Genomic DNA, 17,939 nt, shown 5'->3' on the forward strand with positions numbered 1-17,939 from the left:
AGACAAACATACGCATTTATATGTCACTTGTTGCAATATAAATGCTAACTTGTACTTCTTTCAAAACTTTTAATGAATTGTATACATTCTGGAAGATTTACAGGGTGAATGGGATGACTCAAAATGTTACTTTAAACATATTTGTCACTTTGGCAATAGCATCAAAAAAATCTGGAAGATATTGCATTCAGAAATAAATCATAAAAAGAAGCATCTTACAAGAGGTTTATTTTGGTCATTAATGGTTGATGGGCCCCCCCATGCAGGATTTAAAGTTAAATTATGCAAAGTCAAAAACAAACCTTATAATACTTAATCAAACATGCATAAAACTGTCAGACCCAAATAAATTCTCTCAATTAACTTGCTTCAGATTGTGATTGCATTCGCTAATTTAATCAGCCTCAGAGTAATCTAGAGGCTGGGAAATGATGAATTCCTGTGAACACGAGCCCGACGGGGGCCAGGGCGGGACACCAAGCCTGGAGCTGAAGGCCTTCCGAGGTGGGGACCGAGAACCAGCTCTCTTTCCAGCTGGGGAGCTGTTTCGGTCAATCCCTGACGTGGAAGTAGATTCCGTCAGCCAGGCACAGGGCTCGACTTCACTGCTGTCTAGGAACAGCCCGAGGCAGCCTCCTTCCCACACCTGTAGCAGCCAGACCAGGGAACACCGTCTGGAAAAAGCTTCACTCCGGTTTTGCTTGGCTCCACCAACCTCAGCCTGGGTCCCTCTGTATCTTTTCCCGAACAATGAGAACCCAAATGTGCTCAGAATGGCTGTTTCCATCCACATCGCCCCTTCAGAGCCTGCTTGTGCCTACCGAAGATTCCTGATTAAATCAGGATTATGTCCTTTTCTGGGGGAAGGGGCCCTGTCTTGGACACCATGGGCTGGAGGTGGCACCTGCACTGTGGGCTTGGAGCCTCTTGGGCATCCGCGGCTCCGCCCCAGGCTTACTCGGCCACTGCAGGAGGCCGCCTCATCCGGCAGAAACCCCAAACCCAGGCAAACTGCACCGACACCCCGAGACCCACGCAGGTGTTTGTGCTTAAAAATGGAACAAAAGTTTTGTGGGTATTTTTGTAAAATTTAGTGAATCTAATTCAACCAGAGCCAAACCTGTTTATTGTGTCATTCTAGTGGATGAGGAAGAGACAATGGAGAGAGAGAGAGAGACAAAGAGAAACAGACAGAGAGACAGACAGAGAGAGGGAAGGAGAGACAGGCAGAGGGAAGGAGGGACACAGGGAGGGAGAAACAGAGAGACAGAGATGGAGAGAGACAAAGACAGAGACAGAGAGAGGGAGGGAGGAGAGGAGGCTGGTGCATGCCTTTTCTGAGCTGACCGTGAGCTGAATCACTTTGGCGCAGTCCAAGGCCCTGATTGCTGCCTGAACCCACCTTGGGACCCCACCTCATTCCTCCAAGGCGCCCTTCCCCCCACCTCTTGGTGGACCTCTGTGAAGCCCTCAGCACGCATCTCTGTGGGGCCCTGCACAGATGGGGCTTCAGGCCAGCCTCGGACGTTTGACGGCCCCTGCTCTCCATCTGGCTAAATGCCCTGTTTTAATTGAATTTCAAAATAGGGGTGACGGGACATACATGGGTTTGCATTCTGCTTTTTCCCTGCTTGACCTTATGGACTGAACATTTTTTCAAGTCCGAGTACCCCTCATAAATCTCGTGTTCAGTGGCTGTGGTGTATTCCAGAGTTCAGATGTGCCATCATTCACCTCGCCTTTCTTCTCCGATTGGGTGTGTGAGTTGGTGCCAATGTTTTGTTATTATAAATGCTGCTGTGATGAACATCCCTGCACATAAATCTGTGCACGCGTACATTTCAAATACCGCCCTCTGGTTGGACCTGCCGACGGGGCTGAACTTTCTAAGGCTGCTGACACGTGCCCTGGCAAGCTCTGTGCTGCCCACTGGCCAGCCGGGCTGGGGGCTCCCCGCCTGAGCCCCACCATCGCCACCCTCACCCGCCCTCCCTGGGGTCTTCTGAGAGGCAGGGAGGCTGTTTCCTGCCAAGGGAACCAGGCCTGGCATCAGCCACTTACAACGTAGGCAGCTGAGAGCGCCCCTCGCAGGGAGGAGTTGGGGGGCTGAGGGGCTCAGGAGCGTTTGTCTCGGGAAGGGAAGGCCCGAAGCATCTGGGGAGCTGCTGAGCTGTGACCTGGCTGGAAGCTGGGAGGGTGACGTCCCTGGAAGGGAGACACTGGCATGCCACAGCCAGGTGCAGGCAGCCAAAGGACAAACCCCGGTGTGAGTCTTCATGCCCAGAGACTGGAAGGGGAAAGGTGGGTGCCAGGGGCTGGGGTGGGGGTGTGAGTGTTCCATGGGGACAGAGCTTCAGTGGGGAAGATGGAGACTTCCGTGGATGGAGGGAGGTGATGGCTGCACCGTCAGGCGAATGCACTCAGAGCCACTGAACTGTGAGCTTAAACATGGTAAGATGGGCCTGGCGCGGTGGCTCACGCCTGTAATCCCAGCACTTTGGGAGGCCGAGACGGGCAGATCACGAGGTCAGGAGATCGAGACCACGGTGAAACCCCGTCTCTACTAAAAGTCCAAAAAAAATTAGCCAGGCGCGGTGGCGGGTGCCTGTAGTCCCAGCTACTCAGGAGGCTGAGGCAGGAGAATGGCAGGAACCTGGGAGGCGGAGCTTGCAGTTAGCCGAGATCGCGCCACTGCACTCCAGCCAGGGGGACAGAGTGAGACTCCGTCTCAAAAAAAAAAAAAAAAAAAAAAAAAGGTAAGATGGCGAATTATGTGTATTTTACCACAAGAAAAAGAGAAAAAAAGGATATCAAAAGTGACAGACAGGGAGCCCAGGTAGAGGGTGGGTAAAGTGAGGAGGGCTGGAAGGTGACAGCGAGAGCCATTTTCATCCCAACTCCCAATTCCAGCATCGCCGGGCAGCTTCTGTTAGAAGAGAATGGAAATAAATACACGCTGTGCCGGGAGAGCAGGTCTACGCAGGACAAGCTCTGGGACAAACAGAGGCCGGGGATGCATCCCCACGCCTGCCTTTGGGGCCCCCGGGACCGCCCGGGTGACAGTGTCCAGGTTGGGCCACTCACAGTGGACCAAGCAGGGCCACCACTGACGGACCCCTGAGCTGTTGGCAGAATGACAGGCCATTCCCAGCGCTTCTAAGGCCGTGGTGCTCTCACCAGAAACACCCTCCCATCCTGCTCAGGCATCTGGGGCTCTAGAGACCACTCACCCCCAGGCTGGGAACGAGGGGCGTCCTAGACTTTCCTCCTCACTGTCACTCCTGTTGGCCAATCTTGCTGTCATTACCTGTTTTTTTTTCTTTTTTGGTCAGACAGAGTTTCGCTCTTGTTGCCCAGACTGGAATACAGTGACATGATCTTGGCTCACTGCAACCTCTGCCATTCGGGTTCAAGTGATTCTTCTGCCTCAGCCTCCCCAGTACCTGAGATTACAGGCATGTGCCACCACGCCCAGCTAATTTTTGTATTTTTAGTAGAGATGGGGTTTCACCACATTGGCCAGGCTGGTCTCAAACTCCTGACCTCAGGTGATCCACCCACCTTGGCCTCCCAAAGTGCTGGGATTACAGGCATGAGTCACCGTGCCCGGCGCCATTACCATTTTTTAAATGTAACTTTTTAGTTGATATGACATTTCCATGATTGAAGATCAAACCACATCCTGGCTGTGTGATTAGGAATGTATGTTTATGTTCCCTTTTTCTTTCTTTTTTTTTTTTTTTGATTGTGGCAAAAGACACATAACAAAATTTGTCATCTTAACCATTTCCAAGTGCACGATTCCATGTCACTGAGCACATTCACGGTCCTGCAGCCCATCACCATCCTCCATCTCCAGAACTCACCACCTTCCCAAACTGAAGCTCTATCTCCATGAAACACTTACTGCCGTCCCTTCCCAGCCCCAGGACCCTCCATTTGACTTTGTCTCTGTGGCTCTGAGGGCCCTGAGCGGAATCACAGGGTTTGTCCTTATTCATCCTGCCTCTCTTACATTCAGGCCGGAAGCACGCCACGCCTCCGTGATCAGGTACCTGAGGCCTGGAGTTCCTTCCGCAGCAGAGCACAGACATCCTCACCCACTTGCACAGCTGCGTGGCTCTCCCTCGGGGGACGGACAGGGAGGCTCTGGCGTCCCTGCTTGGCTGCTCAGGTACCTACAGTGTCATCAACACCTTCCCAACTATGATCTGTCCCCTCCTCGCATCACACCCCACAGCACTGGCCCAATCCTTCCAGATGCTTCCACAGGTCCTCCTGCAGTTGCCTCCCACTCAGAGGGAACCTTCTCAAAGGCAAGCCTGACCCACAGCCAGGAGTCTGGGCTCCTTTCTGAGCATCTAGAGACTCTAACTCAGCCCAGTCATGGCTGAGGCCACCCGGTCCCAAGGACACCAGGCTGCCCATGGCCAGGGGCCAAACCCCCGACGCCCCTGAACCTTTTCCCATGTGCCCCCCCCCCTTCTTGGCAGTCTCGCATCCCCTGGCAAACTTTTCCTTTCATATCCTTCAAAATTCAGCTCAAGGCCTCCTCTTCCAGGAAGCCTTCCTGATTGCAGGCCAGACTCACCCCAGTGCCTGTCCCAGAACCGGCCCTGGAGAAGGAGGGGCTGTCTGCACACCTGTCACCCGCTGCATCACACAACTTATTCAGGCAGGGCTGACCTGGTTGGAATGAGAGAAACGCTCTCCAGGCATCTCTGACAAAAGGTTCTTGGCAGCCGTGCTGTCTCAGTTGTCCTGGGGCAGGTCCTTGCATCTGATTGCTCTGTCCTCTGTCCTGGCAGCAGTCCCGGACACCAAGGCCAGGCTGGACCTACCTCTAGGAGTGCTCAAGTAGGGAATGGGGCAGGTGGGGGTCTACGAGGAGGCCAAACAGGGATCAGGAGGGTAGAGGGCGGAGGGCGGTCCCAGGAGAGAGCTCCCCCTGCAACCTGGGGTGTAGGCCAGGGGCCTACATGAGAGCAAACCTTGGGCAGGGCTAGTGGCTTTCTAGGCAGGGGTTTGGGAAGCGCCACACTTGGGTGTGGGGGGAGGGGAGCATGGGGTGGTGCCTGGATGTGGCACCGAGACCATGGGTATGAAGTGTTGGTTTTCGGAGGTGAATGCGGGTGGCCCAGATAGGCTGCAGGGTAGACTGAGCCCTGGGCGGGGGGGTGGGGGGGAACGGCCGCCACGCGGCCAGCAGGGGGCGCCCCCGGCCCGCGCCCAGCGCCTGGCCTCGCTGGGGTCCGTGGCTCGGCTGGATCCCCCACACCAGGTCTGACTGAGTCTCTATCCTCCCTGTGCGGCTCCTGCACCCCGGCGAACCCGGCTCTCTCTGTGCCTCAGTTTACTCCTGCGGTCCGCTGAGCGGGAAGTGGAGCCCTGGCTCGGGGACCTCAGCCCGAGGCCGGCGCTGCTGCGGGAGCCCAGGCTTCCTGAGGCCGCCCCATGCACAGGGGCGCTGCAGAGCGCGGAGCCCGGGAGCTCGCACCGCCTGTTCGTGGTGTCCCTGGGGTGCAGGGGTGGAGGACATAGGGATGTGGGGACCGTGGGCAGCCCCAGGCGGGACGCTGTGCCAGTGCCGCCCCAAAGGCCCAGTGCGCAAGGTCCCTCGGGCCCCGGAGCCTGCCCCGCCCCTACCCGGTACCCCTCCAACCCCAGCCTGCTCCGCCCCTATCCCCTGGGCCTCGCCCCCGCCCCCGTCCCCACCCCTATCCCTAAGCTTGCCCCGTCCCCAAGCCCGCCCCCAGCTCCCGCCAGGCCCCTGCAGCTGCCCAGCCCCGCAACCCCGAGCCTGTCCCGCCCCCGCACCCGATACTCCACCAACCAGGGCCTACCCCTACCCCGCTCCGCCCCCGAGCCCGCCCCCCAACTCCTGCCCGCCCCGTCCCGCAGCCGCGCAGCCACCACGCTGGCTCCGAGCTGGTCCGAGGAGCTGCAGCGGCGCTCGCCAGCGCCAGGGGGCGGCGTTGTCCTTCCCGCGGCTCCGGGACCCCCGCTTGCTCGGGGAGGGGAGACCGCCTTGCAGCGCCGCCCCCAGCCCCGCGCCGGGACCCCTGTGCCCCTTTCCTTCCTCCTGATAGGGGAAGAGCGGCCCCGCCGCCGGGGCGCCGACTTTTCTTGCAGAAGCACAGGCGGGGGGTGGGGGACCCAAGCCAGGGGCGTGTGTGCGCTCGGCGCCCCCTCCAGAGGGTCACCCAGCAATCAGCAGCGGTGGGGCGGGGAGAAACAGAGACAGAGAGAGAGGGAGAGAGAGACAGAGAGAAGGAGGGAGAGAGACAGAGAGAGAGCGGGAGACAGGCAGGGAGAGAGAGACGGGAGAGAGAGAGAGAGACAGAGAGACAGGGGAGAGAGAGAGAGGGAGAGAGAGACAGAGAGACAGGGGAGAGAGAGAGAGGGAGAGAGAGATAGAAGGGGGGAGAGAGACAGAGAGAGCGAGAGACAGGTAGAGAGGGAGAGACGGGAGAGAGAGACAGAGAGAGACATAGAGACGGGGGAGAGAGAGGGGGAGAGACAGAGAAGGAGGGAGAGAGACAGAGAGAGAGCAGGAGACAGGCAGAGAGAGAGAGAGACGGGAGAGAGAGACAGAGACGGGGGAGAGAGAGAGAGGGAGAGAGAGATAGAAAGGGAGGGACGGGAGAGAGGGAAGGAGACAGGGAGAGAGGGAGAGGAACAGAGACAGAGATGGGGGAAGAGAGACAGAGACAGAAAGGGAGACCCCACTTCTCAGGCAAGAGCACACGGGGCATGGGGTTGGTGCGAAGCCCTGCTGTGCACCGGGGCTCAGGTGAGCCAGGCTGGCACCGGACGCCTCCCGTGGAGACAGCACAGGGTCCTGGTTCCACCAGGATGCTCCACAGTCTCCTTCCGGGCTGGCAGCGAGGCCGTGGGGAGCAAGTGATCTGTCTCAGAGCTGACAGGCTGCGTGCGGGGCACAGACCGAGCCCTCGGGGAGGCAGCGGTTAGTGCGGCTTGTCAGGCCAGTCAGTGGTCGCAAGAGAAAGGGCTTGGCCTTTCAAGGGTGCCCTACACTGCACAGTGACCCCCTGGCCGCTGGCCCTGCTGGCGCCATTGTCTCCCTCTAGGTGGTCTGAGCTGCTAAGGATAGGTGTGGACAGGAGTCCCACAGCCCTGGGACTGGCTCACCGCGTCCTCTTCCAGGGGGCGTTAGAACTGAAGCTTGAACACAGCCTGGACATCTCCCCAACCTTCCCCCTGGCAGGCAGCTCCTCCACCACCCTCCTGTGTCCCCAGCCACCCCATTCAGCAACTTGAGTGTAAAACAGACACCCGTTGGCTGAATGGCTCTTCCCGACACAGAGACAGCTGCAGACAGGAGGCAGGTTGGCGGGCCAGCAATGGCTGATGATGCTCTGGGGTTTCTGGAAAGATGGTTCTGTGAGGTCTAGGGGACAGGGAGGGACAGTTCAGAAAGGAGTTGGTCCCGTAAAAGCGTTTGTGTGATAATGGGCCGGGCGTGGCTCACATCCATAATACCAGCCCTTTGGGAAGCCAAGACGTGAGGATTACTTGAGGGCAGGAGTTTGAGACCAGCCTGGGCAACATGGTGAGACCCTTGTCTCTACAAAAAGATTTCTTTTTTTAAAATTAGGCATGGTGGTGTACACTTGTAGTCCTAGCTTCTTGGGAAGCTGAGGCAGGAGGCTCACTGAAGCCCAGGAGGTGGAGGCTGCAGTAAGCCGTGATCAGGCCACTGCACCATGGCACTCCGACAGTGACAGAGTGAGACTTTGTCTCAAAAAAAAAAAAAAAGAAAAAAGAGAAAAACTAAATATAGACTTCTTCTTCTTTTTTTTTTTTTTTGAAGTGGAGTCTCACTCTGTCACCCAGACTGGAGTTCAAAGGCACGATCTCGGCTCACTGCAACCTCTTCCTCCCAGGTTCAAGCCATTCTCCTGCCTTAGCCTCCCAAGTAGCTGGGACTACAGGCGTGGGCCACCACACCTGGCTAGTTTTTGTATTTTTAGTAGAGATGGGTTTTTACCATGTTGGCCAGGCTGGTCTCGAACTACTGACCTCAAGTGATCCACCTACTTCGGCCTCCCAGAGTGCTGGGATTACAGGTGTGAGCCACCGCGCCCAGCCTAGACTTCATTGTTTAAAGCAGTTTCAGGTTCATAGCAAAATCATCATTCCTCAGAGTCCTCAGCGTACATTAGGCGCCCCTCTTGGAGGTGTGCATGGCGTGGCTTTGAGCAGGTACATAATGACAGCACCTGCCCTCACAGTGCTCTATACTATAGTTTCCCTGCCCTAGGAATCCCCGGCTTGCCTCATGCCTCCTTCACCCCTGCCCCGGGATTTCCGCTGATTCTATTGGATTCTTTCTTGGGATTCTGGCCAGGCAGGGACAGGGGTTCACACTGCTCAGACAGGAGACAGGATCCTGGGATAGGGGCACTCACCCTCAGGACGGGCTGAGGACTGACTCGAGGCCAGGGTCACACACCTGGAAACATGGCTTAGCTCCATCCTGTGGGCAGCCAGACGGGCAGCTGTCGTGACCCCTGCTGGCTACTCACGCCCCTTGGCACAATCGTGGCCATGGGGGAGCTGTTCTGTTGTGGAACATGAAGGTCATGGAGAGCCACAGTGGCACAGGCAGCATGTGACCAGCTCTCAGACAAGTGCTCAGGGAATGTCCAGCAGGGTTGTCACCCCGTGTGGAGCAGACAGCCCTGAAGTGGCCCCAGCATTTCCTGCAGTCGGCCAGTGAGGCAGGGTCAGTTGCTTGAGCGTCTGGAGGCTTCTCCCCTGCCCAGCCCGCCTGCTGTGTGCCCACAAGCTTGGTGGCCAGGAGACATTTGTCAAAGGAACGCCTGATTGCATAAATGAACAGATGCCTTCTCCCGTGAATTGCCTTGATGCCTACAGAGGCAGGACCAGAGGCCCCCACCTGGCTGTCAGAACTATAGGGCGATCGGGTGGCTTGCTGTACCCACCCCCATAACCTCCCGATGGCCATTTATCTGCAGAGCTGGTCCCCACAGGGATCAGAGCTTGGCAGGGGCTCCGATTTGCCCAGCCTTGAAGACTTGGCCATCACATACCAGGGTCCAGGTAAGGGCAGCCAGTCTGTTGGCCCTGGAATGATGCTTGTGGTGGAAGCCACGAGCGTCCCTCACCCCAGACGCCCAGGATGCTCTGGACACAGGCCACAGGGGGCACGGGCGTCAAATTAGCATTGCAGGAGGGTCCTGCGACTGTTGATATCAGCACTTCGGGGTTATTTATGAATTCATCTATTTCCTGGGACAAGCCTTTCTGCATTCGGTTGCCATGGTAGCTTTAAACCCGGTATCTTATTAATTCTGCATGTTATGAAATAAATATAGATCAGACAATTGCAGTGAAGGTTCTATTTTTTTATTATGCGTTTGGTTCTTGGTGCCGGGGATGGGATGCTCCCAGCACACCACTGTCAACACACATCCATCAGCCTCAGGGGCCTGGGCGGGCTGCAGGGGCGCACTCCTGCGCCTGAGAACAGAGTGGAGCTGGGGAGGGGACACGAGGCTGCCTCAGGGAAAGGGTGAGGCTCGAAGACCCCCTGGGCACCGGCAGCTCCTGAAGGAATTTCTGCAGGCCGGCAGGGATGGACGCACCGGGGAGGGAGGCCGGTGCCCTGGGGTGCTTCGGCTGGAATTGCAGGGCCAGTGGGTTGGAATGGCCCCCAACTGTGGAGTGGGAGCTCGTGATGATGCCGAGTGGAGATGCCAGGAGCAGGGGCCGCTCAGCCGCCCCTGGCACTGCCCGAGCAGAAGAAGAGACTCCATGGAACCAGCACTGAGCCGCCCCTGGCGCTGCCTGAGCAGAATAAGAGACTTCATCGGACTGGCACTCAGCCGCCCCTGGCACTGACTAGGCAGAAGAGACTCCATCGGAACCAGCAGGCGTCACGGTCCCTGATGTTCTTGAGGTTTCAGGCTGGCAGGGAGAGTCCAGTTAGGGAGGAACCAGAGGTGGAGAGGGGGCCTGCCGGGATCTCTTTTGGGCACCTTGGCTATCGCTTAGTTTCGTGGGCCGTTGTGGGGACTCAGTGAGCTGCCCTGATAAAGCTGAATCGCCCGGCGGGCTGGGAAGCGGGGATGTTTCCACCTCCACTTTGCAGAGCCCAGAGACATGAAGTCACAAGTGCACCAGCCCATGGCGATCCATGGGGGCTTGAACCCAGGGCTGTTTCCTGCAGGGCCTGGCCCTCCCTAGGCTCTGAAGCAGAGTCCCCCATGCCTTCCTGATCTCTTCACCCCCAGAAAAGCATTCCCAGGTCTATCTGTGCTTGCCCACTGCAGACCAGGCAGGGGCCGTGTGGCCAGGGGTCACCTCTGTAGCAGTCAGCGCCTAGGGCTGGCAGCAGGCCGTCTGAGGACCAGCGGGGGCAGGGGCTGTGTGGCCAGGGGTCACCTCTGTAGCAGTCAGCGCCTAGGGCTGGCAGCAGGCCGTCTGAGGACCAGCGGGGGCAGGGGCTGTGTGGCCAGGGGTCACCTCTGTAGCAGTCAGCGCCTAGAGCTGGCAGCAGGCGGTCTGAGGACCAGTGGGGGCAGAGGCCGTGTGGCCAGGGGTCACCTCTGTAGCAGTCAGTGCCTAGAGCTGGCAGCAGGCGGTCTGAGGACCAGCGGGAGCAGGGGCTGTGTGTGGCAGAGTGGCTGCTTGGGAGTGACTATTTTCTACCTGAGTCTCTCCTGCCCTGGGTCCTGGTTCTGGCACAGATGGTTCTAGGGAAACAGTGACAGCCTTTGGCTGAGTCAGGCCTTTGCTTCCTCTGACCACTAATGGCCCTGGGCTCAGGACCAAGAATGCACCAGGAACCGGGACGGGCAGGGCCAGGTGAGCAGGGAAGAGGGAAGGGTCCCAGTAAGGGAACTGGGTGCAGGGTGCCCAGCCAGGGCTTTGCAAGCAGCCATCAAGCAGAGAGCCGGTGCAGAGGAGACTCCTAGAAACATGCCACCTGCAAGCAGAGGAGACGGTGTGGGCCCGGCTGCGGAGCTCCCAGGCACCCCGGGGCGGGTCATTGGCTCAGGGGCCCAGCCCCCTTCTGTCAAAGGGCTGGGAGGTCACCAGGGTCTGTCCAGCTGCAAGTCCCCAATTCTCTGCAGAGTCTGGTTCTTTGGGGCAGGCTGGGACCCCGGCTGCCTGTCACCCTGCCACGGCTCTGCAGCGGCTCATCGATCCCCTCCCCGTCCCCTGCCAGCGGCTGCGCCAGCGTGAGCCACTCAGACGTTCCCAGCCCCCGGGGCCCGATCAGGGCATCGACAGAACGCCACGCTCGCCATTTAATTAAGCTTAGTTTAATTAAAAACCTGGAATTCTTTATTAGACTTGGTAATTGATTGAATTTTCTGTGGAATTCAAGTGCCAAACACCTCGATTGTGTGAGCTCCTGAATTTTGGAGATGGAGACAGAGAACCAAAAAGAAGAATCCTTCCTCCACTGGGTGAGGTTTGTCTCACAGCAGCAAGGGCAGAATCCTCTGCTGACCCTCCCCTCCCCTCCCCTCCCCTCCCCTCCCCTCCCCTCCCCAAAACCTCCCTTCCCTAGGCCTAGGGTTTTCCGCCACGGGGAAAGGCCACCCTTGCTACCGGGTGGGGTTTCTGGAAATCCCACAGAGGCTCGGGTCTCTGCTGGTCCTGGGCTGGCGGTGGAGAGGGGTTTCCTTAGGTGATCCAGGGGGGCTTCTGGGTGGGGAGGAGGATGTGGGGTGCAGGGAATCCATTTTTGGAAAGTTTGGTCCTTCCTGGCCACCTTCAGCCCTGCCTCGCTCCTGAGGGACCTGTAGGCCTGATGGCGGGGGTCTCGCCCAGTGGTGCCTCACATGTCGCCAGCCGGGTCCTCAGAGTACAGAGCACCACGCCGTGGCTGCACTGGAGCTTGATGGCCCCGGAAAGGAGCAGGACACAAGAAAAGCAGTGGGTGTTTGCACGCAGGAAACCTGTCACTCACCTGTCTCCCAGGAATGCCAGCACCCTCTGCAGGACGTGCCAGCCTCCAAGTCACCTCCAGATTAAAACCCGCCAGGCATCTGGAACAGCAGCTCCAGCCACAACCCTTCATTACTGAAAGCCTCGGAAGGACGCAAGGCCTCCTGTCCAGTATGCAGTGGTGACCTTTGACTCTTGGCTGCTCCCGGGGCGGGAGAATACCTTCTGTAGAAGGAAATTTCTCTTTCCTAATTGGGATAGACCATAAAAGCAGGGGTTTTAAAAAATTATTTATTTATTTTTTTTGAGATGGAGTTTTACTCTTGCTGCCCAGGCTGGAGTGCAATGGCGCGATCTTGGCTCACGGCAACATCCGCCTCCCGGGTTCAAGCGATTCCCCTGCCTCAGCCCCCTGAGTAGCTGGGATTACAGGCACCCACCATCATGCCTGGCTAATTTTTGCATTTTTGTAGAGATGGGGTTTCTCCATGTAGGTCAGGCTGGTCTCGAACTCCTGACCTCAGGTGATCCACCTACCTTGGCCTCCCAAAGGGATTACAGGCGTGAGCCACCGCACCCAGCCAAAAGCAGCTTTTAAAAATACAGGCTGGTGGCAGAGCACAGGGGCTCATACTTGTGATCCAAGCACTTTGGGAAGATGAGGGGGAGGACTGATGGAAGCCTGGAGTTGGAGACCAGCCTGGGCAACATGGTGAGATTCCATCTCTACAAAAAATAGTGTAAAAAAAAAAAAATAGCCAGGTGTGATGGTGCATGCCTGTAGTCCTAGCTACTCAGGAGGCTGCAGTGGGAAAATGGTTTGAGCCCAGTAGTTCAAGGCTGCCGTGAGCTGTGATCACACTGCTGTACTCCAGCCTGGATGACAGAGACTCTAGCTCTTACCAAAAAAAAAAAACAAAACAAAACAATCAATCAATCAATAGAATAGAGGTAAGGGCTGAGTGTGGTGGCTCATGCCTGTAATCCCAGCACTTTGGGTAGCCGAGGCGGGTGGAGGGTGGATCACCTGAAGTCAGGAGTTCAAGACCAGCCTGGCCAACATGGTGAAAGTCCGTCTCTACTAAAAATACAAAAATGAGCTGGGCATAGAGGTGCATGCCTGTAATTCCAGCTACTCAGAAGGCTGAGTCAGGAGAATTGCTTGAACCCGGGAGGCGGAGGTTGCAGTGAGCTGAGATCGAGCCACTGCACTCCAGCCTGGGCGACAGAGCAAGACTCGACTCAAAAATTAGAAAAGAATAGAATACAACAGAATAGAATAGAATAATGGTTGAATTTTACAAAAACACTCTGGTGGTTCTCTAAACTCTGAAGCACAGAGTTACCATGTGACCAAGCAATTCAATTCCTGGATTCAAACCCAAAAGAAATGAAAACAGGTACCTTCAAGAACTTACACGGAATGTCCACAGCAGCGTCACTCACAAAAGCCAAGATGTGGAAACAGCACCAAGGGGCCATGGATGGGTGAGTGGACAAACAGTAGATCTATTGAGGGAACAGTGATCTGGGCCTGAAAAGGAATGAGTTACTGATTCATGCTAAGACCTGGAGGAAGCTCGAGGACATTGTGCTGAGTGAGAAGAGCCACACACGAGCCCACGAGCCCACGAGCATGTGATTCCGTTGACAAGGAAGGCCTTGTGTAGATCCCTGAAGGCAGGAAGTGGAGGAGTGGGCACAAGCTTGTGCTCTCTTTCTTTTTCTTTTCTTCTTTTTCATTGTAAAAATTGTGATTTAAAGAAACCTAACAAAAATGTTGCCATCTCTATTAGTCTATATCTATCTTTTCTATATATCATTATAAATCTCATCTATAAAGACCATAATGGCTGGGTGTGGTGGTTCGTGCCCGTCATCCTAGCACTTTGGGAGGCTGAGGCGGAAGGATTGCTTGAGCTCAGGAGTTTGAGAACAGCCTGGGCAACAAAGTGAGACCCTGTCTGTACAAAAAAAAAAAAAAAAAATTAGCTAAGCATGGTGATGCACACCTGCTGCTATCCCTGCTACCTGGGAGGGCCGCAGAGGATTGCTTGAGCCCAGGAGGTCGAGGCTGCAGTGAGCTGTGATTGCACAACTCCACTCCAGCCTGGGCGACTGAGCAAGACCCTGTCTCAAAAAAAAAAATCATAATAACTGTCTTTATATATTGATGTAGATATATGTAGAAAGAGATTTATTCTGAGGGGTGGGCTTCTGTGATGATGGAGGCTGAGAAGCCACACGACCTGCTGACTTCCTGCAAACTGGAGACTCAGGAAAGCTCTGCGTGGTTCCCATTCAAGTCCAAAGGTGGAGAACCCGGAGTGCTGAGGATGGAAGTCCCAGGGCAGGAGACCGAAGCCCCAGCTGGAGCAGGCAGGCAGAGCGAGAACACGCCCTTCCCCAGCCTCTGTGTTCTCTCTGGTCCCTCCGCAGGTGGGATAAGGTCCCCCACACTCAGCAGGGACATATCAGTTCAGTTCCAATACTCATCTCTTCTGGACACACTCTCAGGCACACCCAGAAATGTTGTTTTTGAGACAGGGTCTCGCTCTGTCACCCAGGTTGGAGTGCAGTGGCGTGATCTCGGCTCACCGCAGCCTCAAATTCCTGGGCTCATGCGTTCCTCCCACCTCAGCCTCGAGTAGCTGAGACTACAGGTGCACACCACCATGCCCAGCTAATTTATTTATATTTATTTATTTATTTATTTATTTATTTATTTATTTATTGAGATAGAGTCTCACTCTGTCACCCAGGCTGGAATGCGGTGGCATGAACTCAGCTGACTGCACCCTCTGCCTCCCGGGTTCAAGTGATTCTCGTGCCTCAGCCTCCCGAGTAGCTGGGATTACAGGCGTGCACCCCCAAGCCCAGCTAATTTTTGTATTTTTTAGTAGAGGTGGGGTTTTACCGTGTTGGCTAGGCTGGTCTCGAACTCCTGGCCTCAAGTGATCTGCCCTCCCCAACCTCCCAAAGTGCTGGAATTACAGGCATGAGCCATTATGGCCAGCCTAATTTATTTATTTTTGTAGAGACTGGGTCTCACTATGTTGCCCAGGCTAATCTCAAACTCCTGGGCTCAAGCGTTCCTCTGGCCTCAACCTCCCAAAGTGTTGGGATTACAGGCATGAACCATTGCACCCGGCCAAATGTTCAAACAAATATCTGGGAACCCAGGAGCCAAGGCAAGTTGACACACGAAACAGCCATCACACCATCCTCACTATTTTGAACTGCACACTTCAGTGGCATTAAGCACATTCGCATTGCTGTACAAATATCATTTTTCTCCATTGACAGAACTTTCTCTTTCCAAACTGAAGCTCTGTTCCCACCCCCTCCCCCGGCCCCTGGCATACACCCCTCTGCTGTCTGTCGCCAGGACCTCTTGTAGGAGGAATCACTCAGGCCTTGCCTTTTCATGGCTGGCTCCTTTCCCTAAGCACAGCGTCCTCCAGGCACGTCCCCATCACAGCTCGTGCCAGAATTTCCTGGAGTTTTTCTGAAGTGAAGAAAATGTTCCAAAATTGACTGTGTTGATAGTTGCACACATCTGTAAGTACACAGAAAACCGTTGAATCATACGCTCTAACTGGATGAATTGGATGGGATGTGAGTTCTATCTCAATAAAGCTATTATTTAAAATATAGAGGTCAGCTGGGTGCAGTGGCTCACACCTGTAATCCCAGCAATTTGGGAGGCTGAGGTGGGCTGATCACCTGAGGTCAGGAGTTTAAGACTAGCCTGGCCAACATGGCGAAACCCTGTCTTTGCTAAAAATACAAAAACTAGCTGGGCGTGGTGGTGCGTACCTGTAGTCTCAGCTACTTGGGAAACTGAGGCAGGAGAATTGATTGAACCTGGGTGGCGGAGGTTGCAGTGAGCTGAGATCACGCCATTGCACTCCATCCTGGGCAACAGAGGGGGACTCCGTCTCAAAAAGCAATAAAAATGAATAAAAGTTAAAAATAAATAAATAAAATATAGAGGCTAAGTGCAGGCCACCTGCCCCCTCATTCCCTATCCTGTGAGGGGCTGAGCTCTAGAGACCAGAAGCTGTGGATTTTCCAGCCAGGCCTTATTGGCTGAGGCACACATGTGGCTCCCCCAAGACAAGAAGCTTCTGGAAACTCATGGCGCCCAGCACCGAGCCAGCGAGCCAGCTTTCTTCCCTGCTAAGCCCGTCCCACCCCGGCAGAGCCCCCTCGTCTCTGCCCACCCCAACCCGGAGGTGCTCACCCTCAGCTCCTGCCCAGCTCTGGCCTCCTGGCAGCATAAGGAGCTTTCCAGAGCATTCCGGAGCTTTCCAAGGCAGCAACTGCAGTCCCCACCATTCTCCAAAGCTTAATTCTGCTCTCACCTGGTCCCAGCTGTGACCAGTGCCGGTCTCAAGAAGCCCACAGCCCAGGGCCCATCTTCCCTGCAGACCGGACAGCAACGCCACCTCTCAGGGGACTCACAGGGACGGGGCCCAGGGCAGTCTCACGGTGGGAGGCTGGCAGGACCGACCCGGGGCAGGGCCTCCTTCTGCCACCACCATAGCAGGCGTCACTGAGAAGGAAGCAAAGCCTAGACCAGTCTGCAGAACTGATGCATCCAGGGAGCTGGTGGTCCCTGTGTGCTTCCGGGGTTCAAAGGGCAGGGGGTACGAGGGGAAGCAGGGAGGCTTGAGACCCTCTGGACTTCAAGATCACCATTTCTGCCCCATAAAGCCGATGCCTCCACCAACACTGGCCCCTGCAGGCCTCGCAGCTCCCCTCGAGCTCAGGAGAAGCTCGAAGGACCCCAGTCTCCCTCCCTCCCTCCCAGGGTTCCCTCCCCACCTCCTGGGGCTCCCTCCCTCCCCAACCTACACCCCCTACCTTCTCCCCACCCCGCTCCTGCACTTACCAGGCCCTTCCCCCAGCCTAACCCTGGCCCACCATTTATTCAGCCTGTTTAGCATCGTAATGCAGACTGGTTGTGCTGGGTCCTACAGGTATTGATTTTGCTCTATTTTACTGGTTTTAACTTAATGACTAGAAACCCCAAACAAATAAAATTTCCTTTAAAAACTCAGGGAGATCAATGCACGCGGGCTGGAATCACTATTCTACGAGCCGAAGGGACAGTCCCCTGGGATCTCCGCATCATCGCTCATGGCCAGAGGCTCCCCAGGGGCTTGGGAAGGATCCTAGGGTGGGGGTGGGGGCGAACATACCTCGCCTGCTCAGGGCGGCCATTTCCCTCATAAAGCGAGACCCCCACCCTCTGACTGGTGAGGCTGTTTAAAAGCCTGTCTCCAGGTTGTAAAACTGGAAAAATTTAAAACATATTATTCATCTGTTTCCACATGTCCCAGGTGGCCTCCGAGGTTGGCCGGGCTCTGAGGCAAGGAGGGGTCCTGGCCCTGGGCATGGATGCAGATGTAGTGGACCTCTCGGAGCACGCAGGTGCTGAGGCCCCCAGCCCGGGCCGGCCAGGACCGTCCCCGTTCCTGGTTGGTGGGCTGGGCCACAGGTCAGTCCGTGCCCCACGGCCTGGGGGCCACTCCTCCTGTGCCCTCCTGCAGGCTGCCCAGGGCGGCTGTCTTTGTGATCATCAAGGTCTCCCAGAGATCCTGGAGTGGCAGGGGCCCCAGTCCATCTAGTGGAAGGGGAAACTGAGGCAAGGTCCTGGACAGGGAGTCCCGGCTCTGCCTCTTCCAGTGAGACCTGGAACAAGTCTCTCGCCCTCCCAGGTCTCCAGGTTTGTGGTTGTGAAACCAGGGGGCGCTCAAGGGACACTCAAGGCTCTCAATTCTCCCCATCCAAGTCCTCACAGTCAACAGGACCCACGGGGTAGGGGAGAGGAGGAGCAGAGTGGGCCAGGGGCTGGGGTGGGGAGCGGGCCGGGGTGGGGAGCGGAGGCCTTGCCCTCCCTTGACCTCCCAGAGCTGCCCCTGTGCTTCCAGGAGGGTGAGGAACCAGCAAGGACCCCCACCCCATTGCACCGAGGTCCCCAGGCC

The 17,939-nt window shown here is 56.2% G+C and overlaps 1 long non-coding RNA gene across 1 annotated transcript; it reads right to left on the bottom strand.

Moving 5' to 3' along the window:
- Positions 1-207: 207 nt before the first annotated feature.
- On the bottom strand, positions 208-5,137 carry LOC139358341 (uncharacterized). The gene is made up of 2 exons (XR_011613114.1): positions 4,687-5,137; positions 208-646 (listed from the first exon to the last, which is right to left on the bottom strand). It is a non-coding gene; the product is annotated as an uncharacterized lncRNA (long non-coding RNA).
- Positions 5,138-17,939: the final 12,802 nt, after the last annotated feature.

This window comes from Macaca nemestrina, chromosome 14, assembly GCF_043159975.1.
Source record: "Macaca nemestrina isolate mMacNem1 chromosome 14, mMacNem.hap1, whole genome shotgun sequence".
Classification (NCBI taxonomy): Eukaryota; Metazoa; Chordata; class Mammalia; order Primates; family Cercopithecidae; genus Macaca; species Macaca nemestrina.